The following is a 15,407-nucleotide window of genomic DNA, read 5'->3' as shown; positions in this document are numbered from 1 at the left end:
AAACCAAAAGGAAGTCTATTGTGTTTTTTTTCTTTCCCCCAACTGCAAGCAAATGTCAATTCCTTTGAAGCAGGATGAGGGGCCTCTCTCTTGATTGAAGTTTCCTGACCCTCACACTTGACAGGTGAGAGTCTTAGCCTGCTATTGTCTCAGCCTGAAGCAAAGACGAATGTCTGATGCGACTTGGGAAGTCCCTTTGTCCTGGGTATTCAAAGCCTCCAAGCTAGAAATTAGCCTTTCCTGCTCCAGAACTTTATGAGGTGTCACCCTTTCTCAGGGCTAGCAACTCGCAGAGCAAGTTTATTTTATATAGTTTGCCAACTCAGCATGGGTTTTAGCTTTGATTTTCTTCTTTTAAATATTGACTTTAAACCTATGGAATTAAAACAGTTTATAGGTGTATTTTTAACAGTAACAAATCATTTTACATTTCTCAGTAATCAAGCCTTCACACAACAATGTACTTTTAATAGGCGATTTGCCCCCTTCAGTCAGGAAAAAGCCCATTTTACTATTTCTTTAAATTTGGTTTTCATCTCCAGCAAATCTACACTTTGTGCAGCTATAGTTCTTGTCTTGAGTGCTGGAATTGTTTTGCAGCAATGGTATCCATGCCAACAGGCATCTATTTTGAGTCTTTCTCTGGACAGCTGATCCTTGATGCTGTTGCAAAGAAAATAGACGTGTTTCCCATGTAAAATGAAAACGAAGCCCCTGGTTGATTTTTCAAGGATACATTTGAAAAGAGCTTTAATTCAAATGAGGCCCGGTGCCTCTGAGACACAATGAATGATCCTGGGCATTGCACTGCCTTTTTAATCACAGTGGTTTATGAGAAATTGATGAATTTAGCTCCAAGCAGCACTTTTAAGGTTGGGAAAGATGTCATTTTAAAAGGGCATTTTGGGTTTCCATTAAAGTAATGCTGCCTCTTTCACTTCACTCCATGTTAAATGTTGCAGAGCATACTGGCACATTCTTGCAGTGAGTACTCTGGTTCACCCCACCTGAAATGTGTGTGGCAGGGGGTGCAGCCATTTTCTGGTTGTTATAAAACACAGTTTAAAGATCTCGGCACACACAGGAGTCAGCGCTGCCATTTTGTGCTGTTTCTTGCACCAATGCAGTAAGGTGATATAACATAGCACAACTGAGTGGGTCAAAATATCCCACAACATTATTGATCAAACCAGCACCAGTACCAAGCAATACCTAGTGGCATCCTTGAACGCTGTCAAGGCTTTTGACTCTGTGTACTGGGAGTGGATAGATGCAGCATTGCATGGCTTTAGGTTTGGTGTGAACTTTACATGCTGGGTTAAAATACTGTAAACCTCCCCCACAGCTACGGAGAGAACTGGTCAGCAAATGGGCCATACAGAGAGGGACGTGACAAGGGTGCCCGCTCTCACCAATGCCCTATATATTAGCATTCAAGCCAATGGCTGTATATTTAACACAGGAGTATTCAGCCACAGGAATTAACATCCGGGGCATTACACATTTGTTCTCCCTGTACGTGGATAATGTATTATTATATTTATGTTAACCGCAGCATAACCTGCCCATAATATTAGATGTGCTAGACGACTTTGCCAAGTTATCTGGAATCTCCTACAACAAACAAAAGGCATGTATTTCTCCCCTAGTGAGGCTAAGTGGAGTAAACAAGGCTGCCTTGCCGGAATGAGGCCTGAAATGGGAACTAAACTCCTTTTAGATATTTGAGCATACGAATCACAAACTCCTGGAAGAGAAACATGTGCTAAATACACAAAAGGCAGTGGAAGGCGTTAAGAAATCAATGGGCCTCATTAGGAGTTTGGAGGTAACCATGGCGCTATTAGCGCCATGGCTGCCTCCAAATCCTTACCGACTCCGCCCTGGTGAATGGAGCTATTACCACCCCATTCCAAGGTTGACGGGGGCGGTAATTCCCCATTCACCAGGGCCCTTCCCCATTCCCATTTGAGCCCCCATAGGGCTCAATGGGAATGGGGAAGGCGCTAATAATGGTACTGCAAATTGCGGTACCATTATTAGCACCAAAGTCCCTTTGCGGGTCCCGGCCTTAACGCCTGGTAAAACCAGGCGTTAAGGGCGGACCCGCAAAGGGAACTCGTAATAGGGTGGTATGGGATTACCAGTACCGGTGCCCTTACCGGTACCGGTAATCCCTTACCGCCTACCTCGTAATGAGGCCCAATGACATTGTGGTCTGCACTGCCCCTCTCCCTTATGGGCTGGGTAGCCATCACTGAAATAATTATCCTTCCTAGGCTCCTATATAGCTTAACCAATGTCCTCTTTTATATAGAAGCTCCTTTCTTCCGAGATCTGGAAAGCATACTGAGAGATTTTCCATGGGGACCAAAAAGGCACAGACTGGCGATTACTATATACTATTACTATATATACTATATATATGGGTTTTGGGGGGGTTTGGCGTTGGGTGGGGGGTTATGGGGGGTTTCCCCCCACATATATGTTACAATTGACCTTCACAATTCGGTCAATTGTGAAAAGGTCAATTGTAATTCGAACAGTTGTAAAACGAACAATTCGTATACAACCCTCTCCCCTACGAAGAGGGAGGGGTCAACTTCCACAGCTGGAATGCTTTTATTTAGCTGCCCAGATAAGCTTCATTACAAAATGGCTGTCGGATGAACCAACATCTGAACACAAGCTACTTAGCACATTGATAAGCCCTGCTTTGCTTAGAGAGGCCTTATGGTCAAGAACTCTTAAGATACTCCAACACCCCTACTCTCTCAATTTTCCTATCTTGGCAGGTACATGCAGTAATTTAGACAAGATAAAGGCAGAACGATGCTGGAAAGGGGTCGGTATAGCTACTTGGGGAGACATGTATGAGAACATAATTTTTAGAGAATTGGCTGACCTTATGCAATTGGAGGCATTCGCAGGTGGGCAGTTCCTGAGGTATATGAGAGTAGCCAGGGTAGCAAAGCGCAACTGATCCGAGTGGCCCACTGAGCCACAACCAAACCCCCTTTTGACATTATTGTATGAATTAGAAGACTGTTGGAGACCTGTTTCCAGGTTGTATAAGCATCTCCTAGATGGTACCAGCATTAAGCTCACTAAATTGAAGACGTGCTTGGAGGCTGATTTGAGGTCAGAAATCACTGGTAGGCAGTGGACACTGGCGTTGTTAAAAATGTATCGCGCAATGCTAGATTTAGGCTTATACAGGTGAGCGTGCTCCACTGCACGTACATGACCCCTTCCAGGGTGGCCAAATTTAAGAAAGATGCACCCCTTATTGCCCCAGTGTGACCATGATAATGCCCATTTAATGCATATGTTCTGGGAGTGTGTTTTTTTTATTTTAATGATTTTTTACTGTTCAAGATACTGATAATGATACATGTGTTAGCACGTTACAGACTTTGAGTGGAACAGGTAACCAAGGATGAACAGAGTTAAGAATCTTAACAAGGGAGAATATGATCTTTATCCAAGACATTCATTGATCGAATTAACTAATTGTACCAATTTGAACAAGAATAGAATAGAAGTAGGAGGTAGTGCTGATTAAACATGGATTATTATAAAACATGTCTGTAAAGAGTAACTAATATGGAGATAAGAATAGAAATATAGGAAGACATACTGGGAGACAAACGGGAGACATACAAGACACAGATGGGAGCAGGGTGAAGGGGGGAAGATGGGTATAATACATTATTTCATAAAAACTGATCTTTCCATTTCTGTAATAATATAAAACAGTCATTTGATTATAAATATAGTCATCAGGTTAGTGAAGTAAACATGAGAATATATGTTCAGGAGCCATGAGCAGTTGCATTGAAACAGTTAAGGTAACAGGTGAAATAGTACCATTAAGCAGTGTATTTAGGAATTGTATTCTGATTATTAGCCATGCACATTTCCAATTTATGAGTATGACAAATAGCGTTCCACCATGCTCTAGTAGAGAGCGATGATCGAAAGTCTTTCCAGTTTGCTGTGATACATTTTAAGGCTATACAGATAAATAGATTGTATAATCTGGCAGAGTCAGGTGGAATATATGTTGTAATGGCCATACTACCTAAAAATATACTCAGAGAAGAAAAGGGAACATCTACAGAGAACATACGCTTAACAAACTTCCAAATATCATGCCAAAATTTGACAATATATGAACATTCAAAGAACATATGCATATATGTAGCGGGAGATAAGCCACATGACCAACATCTAGCATCATAATTCGGATTAGCCTTAGCTAATTTAGCCAGAGTAATAAATGCTCTATGAATAAAGAAGTAATAGTGTTGTGTAATGTTTGCTGAGACCGATAACAATCATGGCTCAATTCCCAAAGACACCTTGAAAATAATATTACCTCCTCAGAGATCACTAAAGCTATTCACAATACACAATTGTAAAGGCAAAGCACCCGGCCCAGATGGACTATCCAATGAATTCTACATCAATTTATCCCAAGTATTAACCCCAAACTTAAAACACCTTTTTCACACTTTATATCACAAAAATCTTCCTCTGGTTAATTCTCAGAAACTTTACTTATCATTTTCCCTAAACCTGACAAAGACCCTTCCCTCCCCAGTAACAATTGACCCATTTCCCTTATCAACATAGAAAGTAACATTTTTGCTAAAATACTTGCTAATAGAATTGAATCCTCACTCCCAAATCTGGTTAAGGCGGATCAAACTGGCTATGTAAAAGACGTAACATATCCTCTAATGCTATACTTCTACTTAACGCCATTAACCTAGCAGCTAAGGACAAAAAAGACAGACAAGGCTATGCTGCCATCGCATTGGATGCAGAGAAAGCTTTTTATCATGTAGATTGGAATTTCATGTTCCGAACCCTACGCTGGCACAGATGTGGTGAAAAATGTATCTCACTTGTTAAACTCCTCTATTCAGCCCCTAAATCCGCCATCTATTTAAATGGACAAACATCCTCATTCTTTCCCTTGATCAGAGGCACGCAGCAGGGCTGCTCCTTCTCACTATTATTATATATTCTTTCACTTGAACTGTTACTGGAATTAATAAGATCAAACAAAAATATCCGGGGGATTCAAGCAGGTGCCTCAATTACCAAAATTGCTGCATATGCTGATGATATTCTTATCTTAATCAAAACCCCCAAACTTCATATGCCTAACCTCTTAGATGCACTATCTCAGTTTGGTCATGTATCAGGATATAAACTAAACAGACAAAAATCAGAAATTATATCCTTAAATCCCTACTGCCTCAAGCATGACATCGACATTTTCAGCCTCAAATGGTGCAGTGGTTCCATCAAATACTTAGGACTTTGTTTTGCCCCTACTATCCAAGAAACTATCAAGCTCAACACTAAATTGTTACTGGTCCCCCCTTTACCTCTCCTGGTGGGGGCGTTTGGATACAATTAAAATGATGCTATCCCCTATTGTACTAAATTATCTTCAGCTTCTCCCCGTTCCACCATCCCTTTCCTTTTTCAAATCTATATATTCCATACTACTACATTTTCTTTGGGGAGTAGGAAAAAGCAAAAGAATTGCGCTAACTAAACTTAAAGCACCTTATGAAATGGGAGGTGTTAGATTCCCTGACTTTAAGCTATTTCACTCTGCATTTCTCATAAAACAGTCTCACCAATGGTTCACAGATCCCGAATTCGCCGATACCCCTACATGGTGTACAGTGGAAAAACACACAGTTCATCCACACAATATTACTGATTATATATACATATTTAAACATACCTCTAAGAACATCTTGGAATCTATTAAAGCAGCTGTGTTAGCCCTACAAACAGTTCTCTTCCCCCATACCAAAACTCCCAATAAATACCTTACCCCTTTACTATGGCATAATAAGAATATAGTAATAAATAAAAAGATGTTAATCGCAAAGCATGGATCAAAAAAGGAATCAGATTCATCCAACACATTATAGATGGTCCTTATATTCTTTCCTTCCAGCAATTCTCTACCATATTTCCCATACCCAAGTCTGACTTTCAGTTTTACAATAAATTAATCAACTCCTGTCTTGATGCACTTGGTCACTTTTCCTACGAGATTCTTTCTCCAGACGCCCTCAGACTGCTACAGCTAACCATGACCGGTGAGGTTAGAGCCTCAAAAATATATAATATGCTAACCTCAACATTTAATATTTGCCTAATACATCTGAAGTGGGAATTTGACTTAGGATATATGTTTGAAGATCATATATGGCTCTGCCTGTTTTCTAAAAATTAAACAATTATTGGTCTGGGAGTGTGTTGTAATACAGTGTTTCTGGTCCCGATTTAAACAGACCTATTAAGGAACTGGGATTAAAATATTGCAATGGAACCCGCTGAATTGTTTACTTGGTGCATACCCCAGGTTGAGCAAGCATAAACATACCTACAAATTCATGGACATAACCTGTATACTGGCCAAGATATTTGATTTGATTTGATTTGTTTGGCTTATGTAGCACGCTAAACCCTGAGGTAGCAAGGCGCTTGACTTAAGGAAGAGTTACATACAGGTTATACATAATGATGTACGATAATGAGGTACAATAGGTACAAACAAATATACAGATATGGTACAGTACAGGATGAAGTTACAATAAATAATAGGAAGACGATGAGGTATCCTAAAATGTACAGGTAGAACGCAGTGGAAAATAATGAGGTGGGCATTTTTACAATATTTACATAAATATACAAGCAGTGCGTAGTAGAGACGGTCTGGCTCAGGAGGGGGTGGTTGGCGTGAGGAGCCAGGATTTCACTTTGAAACAGAATGCTAGGAAGGAATGTTCATCTCTAAGCGCAGGGGGCATTGAGTTCCAAGTTTTGACAGCTAGAACCGGGAAGCTGGATCCACCTGCTTTTTGGAAAAGCATAACAATGACCTGGAAATCACGCCTAGGCCCACGGTTTGAAGCATGGTACAGGGAATTTAAGCGATGGTGCAATGCTGAAACTATTGTACGTGGAGAGACAACAGAAACACATGGGGGGATGCTGTACTTAATTTTGAAGTATGGAAAGTACTTTTCAACTGTTTCCTACCCCTCGGTTGACAGACCACCGTGAACTCTCCTCTCAGACATTGTTGGACCCACATTTGCAATCTTATGTGTATTCTGGTTGTATACATTGAACCTAGCCCTCATAGCTGAAAGACTAATAGCGCACCACTTACCTGACCCAAACAAGACACGCCAGGATTCTGAGCAGAGACTAGCAGCATATAACCTTTAACTGACAAGCATTGGGTATGTTTGTTTGTTTGCATTGTTTGTTTTTAATGTATTGGTTGAATTACATGAAGATGACTAATGTGTACTGTATTTGCAAACTCATCAATAAACACATTTAAAAAAAAGAAAATGAGTGGTCGGCAACACCTGCACCACTACTAAGGTTGGGGAGGTTAGTATGGAATGTCAGGATTGGTCGACCACTCCCTAATGGACCCACATATATTTGTGGGTCAGGAATTTTTTACAGGATACTTGTGGACTGGTGGGAGCCAACCCTAGTCATAATCACATAAATGCATGCCTCTTTTACTGAATTCTGGATGGTTTTATCCATGTGTCTCCCAGACAACAAACACTACAGTATTTATTTATTTGTCAATTTATAAAGCATGCTAAGCCCTTAGGCATCAAGCGGAGCGTTACAAGGTTACATAGCTTAGTTACAAACAATACATGATCATTGGAAAGTTGGTATTGTCCAGTCTTCAGGTTGGTAGGTATCAATTATTTAACTTACCTGCTGTAAATAGCAGGCACTTTGGCTCACAGCCACCGTCACATGTGTGTGGTATCATTGTATAGGTAGCACTGTTGTAGTCTTTTAAGCCATGCATACATACGTGAGACCATTTCTATGGTTTGCTCTGAAAAGAATTACTGCTAGGTAATCGCAATGTTAGCAGGTAAGGTAAATAAGCACAGAAATGTAAACTGATTTACCCATGATCACATACGTTGGTTAAGTGCATAATGTGAGGGGACATAAATGAAAGCTGGACACAAGGCTGTAATCATTTCATACAAACGAATGTATTAAATAATAATGGGTTGCAAGAATGCCTCTTTGATCCTATTCTAAAGCGGAATTTCTCTACCTAAAATCAAAACTAAAGATCTGTCTGTGTCAGGATGCCAATAACTGAAAAGCCATCCTTGTGTCCAAAACATCCTATCCTGTCCCTCACACTAAAAAACTAAACAATAAAAATGTGCAAGGAAATGTCTTCAACTTGATATTGGCAAAAGTGTTCACAGCTGAAAAGGAGAATAGCTGCAACAAATGAAATGTTCTCCATGGCAGAAGTCCTTGGATCAAGAGGGTAGACCCCTCCCCCTGGATTATTAAGGAGGATGGCACATGTCTCTTTTATTAACAGTTCCTTTGTGGCTCTCCTTGATTCACAAGGTTCCTGTTTAAACGGTTCTGTGGCAGGCTTTGTTTAACATACATTTCTCCTTGGTTTACAAAACACTGTCTTTCTTTAGTATCTCTGGAAGCTTTGCAAATTGCCTGGTATACTCCCCTGACAGAACTCTTTATGCAATTCCAACGGCCTGATTTACTATACTGCAATGACTCTTTATGTAATGCCAACTGCCCGGTCTACTCTACTGCCAGGAATTCTCTTGTTTTCACTAGCCTGGTATACTCTCCTGCTAGGACTTCTTACATAACTCAATTGCCTGATTTCTTTCCTTTGCCAGGACTTCTCATGCTTTCAATTACCTGGGGTCTTGCTTTTTCAGGATTTCTCATGCAGTCAATTTCCTGGTGTTTTGCCTTGCTAGGGCCTCTTATGTATTTCACAGTATCTCTGTATCACCAATATCGTTTATATTGCTCTTTGCTTACTATATATGTTTGTGGTAAGGTTTGTTTAAAGGATAGTTCCGGGACTTTTTTTTTATTGTCCCTACGGTTCGGCCATGTGTTTTTAAGCATAACTCGGTAGATCGTAGAAAACTTTCCTATGGACCTTACCCGACTTTTCGTCCATTATCGCACTCGAAATCAGCCGCCATTTTCTGATAATCCTATCATTTCCCCCCATCGCCCTGGCTCACCTGCTTTTGCGGCACTAAATCAAATCCCCCGCCCCTGAGCCTGACATCAGCAGACGCGTACCGCCCATTTCCCAACGCCAAAGCACGTTTCGTGTCAACAATCGCTGCGCTTCAGCTAATGAAGTGTCGCCATGGAAATGGCAGGACGCCTCTTTCCTCAATAAGTATAAACACACCGTTTCACAACACACAGCAGCAGATTTTCGATTCCATTACTCTCTCTGTTTTACTTTGAGTATTCTGTGACTCGTTTCTGTGCTCTGGTCAGCTACCTTCGCCGCTTCTAGGCCTTGTGAACAGCTGTACCATCTCTGTAAATTATTTTACTTTCTTTACCACACAATGGCTACAATAATGCTGTATATGTACGAGCCCGAGTACACCGAGGAAGAACTACTGGAAAGGCAAGCACGCGAAAACGATGGGGATTCGGACGGCAGTTGGGAGGACCAGTCAACGGATGAAGAGCCTGGACCATGTCGCATGGACGGCGTCTCCACCTGGTGCACGTGCAATCGGTGCGAGCTAATGCCAACTGAGGAGGAGAACTGCTGCTGCCGTGAAAATTCCGGGTGCTTGGCCTACATTTCGGAAAGCGAGCCAAGTCCGCAATGCATCACCGAGCTGCCAGAGTTCAGGGAAGCCTGCCTCTCACGGACCGTGTTGAGGATGATGATGGTGCTTATGCACGAACTTCGCGGCACTGTTCGTCCGCGTAATCCGAGTAACGAGTAAGTATACTCTGGTTGTGATGTCAGTGATGCCACTACTATGTCATGGTCGTCTCCCACATATAAAATTACATCTACATATCATTCGAATGCATGTAAATTGGTTCCATATTGTGCATTTTCTAGATAGAATTTTTTTCAAAGCAGAATGACATTTTTTACCTGGATCGACAGTGATAAGAAAGTTTTGTCATTTTAATACAGTTTGCATCTTTCATTTTCACAGGTGGTACAGGCTGGTGGCCTATCGTTGCTTCACTTGGTGGCTTCACGGGAGGCTCGGACACCGCGTTCGGAGAGTAATACCTGCCTGTGCGGTACTTGCCATTAGACAACATTTCCCCAGCGACAGTGGACAATACCGCGGATTTTCCCTGGATGTGCTGCAACCGGAACTTTACAATGTGTAATGTTTATTATTTATGTTCAATTGAAATTAAGATCTAAAATAAAACCCAACATATATTTTAACAATGGTTGTTTTGATTTTTTAAATGAATCTAGTGTGTCTCCATTGAATAGTCTTCCTGTGCCTTGTCTTGTCACACCACATGTCTCCGGCCAGCATCCTCCCTCACGCTGGCCGCCCACCTTCAATCCACATAACCGTTGAACCCATATGCAGCAGACATACATATGTTATTTTGCGGGTTGGCATCAAGCCTAGGCATCCAGGGTCTCCAGGGTGAATTGCACCCATATATTCTCCTGGGACGGTGAGGTATTTATAAACTCACCCCCCTGCCTTCCATGTACTAGATCCTGCAGCCTGCCTCTTACATGCAGTTAGATGGCCTCTCCTTGGTGAGGCCCTGCGGCAAACGAGTCTTGTCTGCACGACCACCGCCCCAATCCACCCCCCGCCCTATCAAAGGCAGTTCGCACCGGGGTACTTGTGCTGGCAAGTGGAGCTGTCAGGGAGCGATAAAGGCCAAGAGGTACCAAAGACCATGTACACTTCAAAGTGGTCTATAGAGCATGGGTTGTTGTTCCCATGTCTACCTCCAGACCCCGTGTCTCCTGCCAAGCATCCCCCCTCACGCTGGACGCCCCCCTGCAATCCACATAAGTGTGTCTCCATTCACGAGTCTTCCTGTGTCTTGTCTGCACGACCACCGCCCCAATCCACCCGCCGCCCTATCAAAGGCAGTTCGCACCGGGGTACTTGTGCTGGCAAGTGGAGCTGTCAGGGAGCGATAAAGGCCAAGAGGTGCCAAAGACCATGTACACTTCAAAGTGGTCTATAGAGCATGGGTTGTTGTTCCCATGTCTACCTCCAGACCCGTGTCTCCTGCCAAGCATCCCCCTCACGCTGGGCGGCCCCCTGCAAACCGCATAATGCCACGACATATACACGTCATTCATTCACAAACACGCCCCTGTTTCGAATTCTTTATAACCCACTTCATATTTCTAATGAGAACTTCTTTGCGCTTTGCTAGTCAACCCGTGAAGGTGCTGGTTATCTGCTCTTCGTCTCTGTGAACTTCCGTGACCACTTCGAGGAAACTCGTCAGTTTGCAACCTGTGAACTGCTCCCTGTTCTACGACAAGAAACTACTCTGATCCCGGAATCTAACTGTTTGTTCGTCAAGGTAAGGCCATGTACCATAATCATTTTGCGTCCAATTTCTTTTCGTTCAAGACAGTACATGCAAGGAACTAGTCAGATGTTCTGAGTTTAGTCAAATTATTTTTCTATTTTTTTAAAGTTATTCAAATACTTATCCGCATGTGAATAACGTGTATAGTTCCAAGAACCAAAACGAACCTTGCATTGAACCTTTTATGTGTCATTTAATTTTTTAACACATTGGTATTCATAGAGAATTGTTGATCTTTACTTTTCAGAACTTTCCACAATGCCTGCCTGTTCCATTGGCGGTTGCCCTTCGAAGACCCATAAATAAATCTGAAGGTACTATAATGCATGTTTTCCCTAAGACAATAGATCAGATAAGAGAATGGGTCCGATATTGCGGATATCCACCGTCTGAGCTTGAAAGTAGAGTCCTAGAAGTCTTTGCGGACAAGAGGGGTGATCGATACCGCATCTGCAGCAGGCACTTTAGCTCAGACATGTACTCCACATCATTGCTAATAAAGAAGAACACACCGCGAGCGAGGCGAAAATTGCTCTCAACCGCTATTCCCACTCTATTCGTCCACATCCCTCCACTGGTGAGTCAAGTTTACGTATTTATCTCTCGGCCTTGCGGTAGTGTGTAGCATTAGCTAACAATAATTTCCCCATTTATGTATCCACTCAATATGAAGGCGGAAGATTCTCCATCCGTGTCGTTATTGCAGTCATCAGCCACTTCAAGCGCCTATCGGGTAATCTTACTTGGCTATTCTGCCACTGACTTGTTTTAGGCATGTAAATCAATAGTTTTAATTTATCGTGTAATTATTTTACCTAATGGTACACCCTTGTACTCGTCCTCTAGTCTTTGTTTTCAGTTATAATTATTGTTATCCAAAATAATGCAAGTACTGTCTTTCAGGGAGATGCTGAGGAGTCCAACGTATTGACGACAACCGTTGATGTCAGTCAGATGCTCGAGGTACGTTTCCGGACAGTTCCATCGATGGAGATCATCAGATCTTGCATTCTTGTAGCGTGATTGTTACACACAATGTTTCTTTCGTTTTTAGCCATTGATATGTCCTTCTGTCGTCGCCCTCCTATGTGTCTTCTTTTTTCAATATTGTGTTCATTACTAATGAAAGTCCTATGTTTCAGGGAGTCGATGGAGCATTATTCCAAGAAGAAGGGGGAGCATGCAGTTACGGGTCGGCGCAACAGCTTGCAGAAGTGTGCACCGCAGTTACATCGTCCCTTGATGTTCTTATGCATTTCGAGGTATGGATATTGACAGTTCGATCAAGCGAGATCATATGACGTGATTACATCCGCTATACTTCCTTCTTTATTAACGCAAGTACTATGTTTCAGGGAGATGACGGAGCTTCTTCTACAAGAACATCACCCCTAGTAGTTGATGCAGATTTCTGGGTGGTGACACTTCCAACGATCGAGCAAATCGAATCATATTTAGATATCCATTATTTATTTTAGACAACTGATCATTTGTGCAGGTCTATTTAGATGAGCCGTTGACGCCTGCACAAAGTGTATGTTCTTTTTAACAAAATAGAAAACCATACTAATGCAATTACTGCGTTTCAGGGAGTTACTGAAGCATCATCTTCAATAATATCATCAATGGAAGTCTATGAGGAGCCCGAGGTATGGATCTTGACAGTTCCATCTAACTAGATCAACAATGCGTGAATAATTGTCGTTTGAATGTTCTACACAAAGCGTTCATTCGTGTTTTGCTATTGAGATGTACGTGGGTATTGGTCCCCAAGTACATTTTGTGTTTTCAATATTATTATACATACTAATGAAAGTTCTATGTTTCAGGGAGTCGATGGAGCGTCAGTGCGTGATGGATGTGCTTATCATGAAAATATAGTCGTTGCAGCGCAAGAGGAAGTGGAGACATGCACACACGAGTCGGAGCAACAGCGTCCTGATGTTGAAGTTCGAGGCAAGAAAGTTTCAAAGAAAAGAAAGCAAAAGAAGGTTAGTGTCCTGGTCACTATATTATGTTGTTTTTCACTGTTAATAGTTCAATACTGTAAGTTGTGTTTAAACTGAACATCCCTTTTCCAATCTGTCCTCTAGTTGCGAGTGGGTGTACGAACTAGATCTACACAGACAGTGAAGCGAACGAGAGATGTTGCTTGTCAAACCTTTTGGCAGGGACTTGAGACTGGAGATGCATCGTGCCAATGGGAAGAATATGAAGTGATTGACAATGGAGCTATACCACCACCAGCCATTGATAGTGAATGTCCTCCTGGTAGTTCGGATGCAGTCGGAGATCAATTCACAGAATCCACACCCGCAAAAACTAAGACCGCGAGAAAGTTGAAGAAATTGTTTTATTCACCCATCGCCGGAGAAGGAACAGATGTTGCAATGGAAGAGAATGAAGTGGACGACAATGAAACACCATCAATATCACTGAACATAGCGGAAGACGATATCAGAGATTCTACCTTTCATGTGAGTGACATGTCCTCAACGTTACAGGCCGAACCAGCTGGGATGCAGAGTGACAGTATAAGGAAAGAGGCCAAATTCATTGTATTCGATAGTTGTTTGATTGATATTATTATTCGGATGAAATGTGGGCATTCGGTTGGTGGGGAAGTATGTGGGGAGCCATTGATTAATGTGACTCGTGCAATTCGAGGCACTAACCTTAAAATACATGCCACCTGTACAAAATATCATCCTTTCTCATGGTCTGCACAACCCATGCTGGGGCAACTGCCAGCAGGCAATCTACTTTGTGCAGCGGCTGCACTTTTTAGTGGTTCAAGTTTTAAAAAGTTAGAGTCTTTCTTTCAGTTTGTGGGAATCCATTTCATTGCGAAAACTCAGTTCTACAAATACCAAACCGATTATCTATTTCCAGCCATTAGCGAAGCTTGGAGAATGGAAAAAATGTCTATTGATAGTACATTCGCGGGCAAACGGTTCAGGCTAGCCGGTGATGTACAGTGCGACAGCCCAGGATTTTCAGCCAAGTACTGCACCTACCACTTTCAGGACATGGAAAGTAAGAAAATTGTGAGTTCGGTGGTCGTGCAGGTGTCACAAAGTACATCCTCAGTGGCCATGGAGAAAGTTGGCTTTGTAGCATCATTGCAAGAACTACAATCGCGGGGAATGGTGATCGACCTGATAGCCACGGACAGACACGTTTCAATTGCCAAGACAATGAGAGAAGAGTACAAAAATATAAATCACCAATTTGACGTTTGGCATCTTGCAAAAACAATCAATAAAAAAATGTCGGCTGCAGGTAAAAAAAAAGATATGCAAGGTATTTCACAGTGGTCCAAGTCAATCAGCAACCATCTTTGGTGGAGCTCAAAAACATGTGGAGGGTCGTTGGAAATTCTACTGGAAAAATGGCGGTCAGTAATGCTACACTGTATCAACGTTCACCACTGGACCACAAACCAACATTTCCACAATTGTGAACATGGCCATTTGTCCACAGAGGAGGCACGGAAGAAGAAGTGGTTGATTCCTTCATCACCCACTCACAAAGCCATTGAAAAGATTGTATTTGATAAAACTATAACAAGAGATTTGAGGGGACTCACGGAATTCTGCCACACAGGAGATTTGGAGGTGTTCCACAATATGTGCCTAAAGTACAGGCCAAAACGATTGCATTTTGGCATGGAGGGCATGATAAATCGGACTCTTCTAGCGGTCTTGGCACATAACCATAATGTTGGCCGTCAACAAAGTAGGACGACCGGAACTTTAGGGACGCTTCGCTACAATAAGGCCTTCACTAAAAGAAGTAAACAATGGGTGATCAAACCAGTGTTTGAGGATATGCAATATGAGTTTATTGAGAGACTTATTGTTGATGTCGTAGATAGGCACATACATGGAGTTGTGAACGAACCTGTGCAGGGGACAACTGCATTGCCACCCAACATTGCCTCTGTTCCATGT

The sequence above is a fragment of the Ambystoma mexicanum genome, chromosome 3q (genome assembly GCF_040938575.1).
Source record: "Ambystoma mexicanum isolate Mex_15411 chromosome 3q, UKY_AmexF1_1, whole genome shotgun sequence".
NCBI lineage: Eukaryota > Metazoa > Chordata > Amphibia > Caudata > Ambystomatidae > Ambystoma > Ambystoma mexicanum.
Note: the sequence above shows the minus strand (reverse complement) of the source record.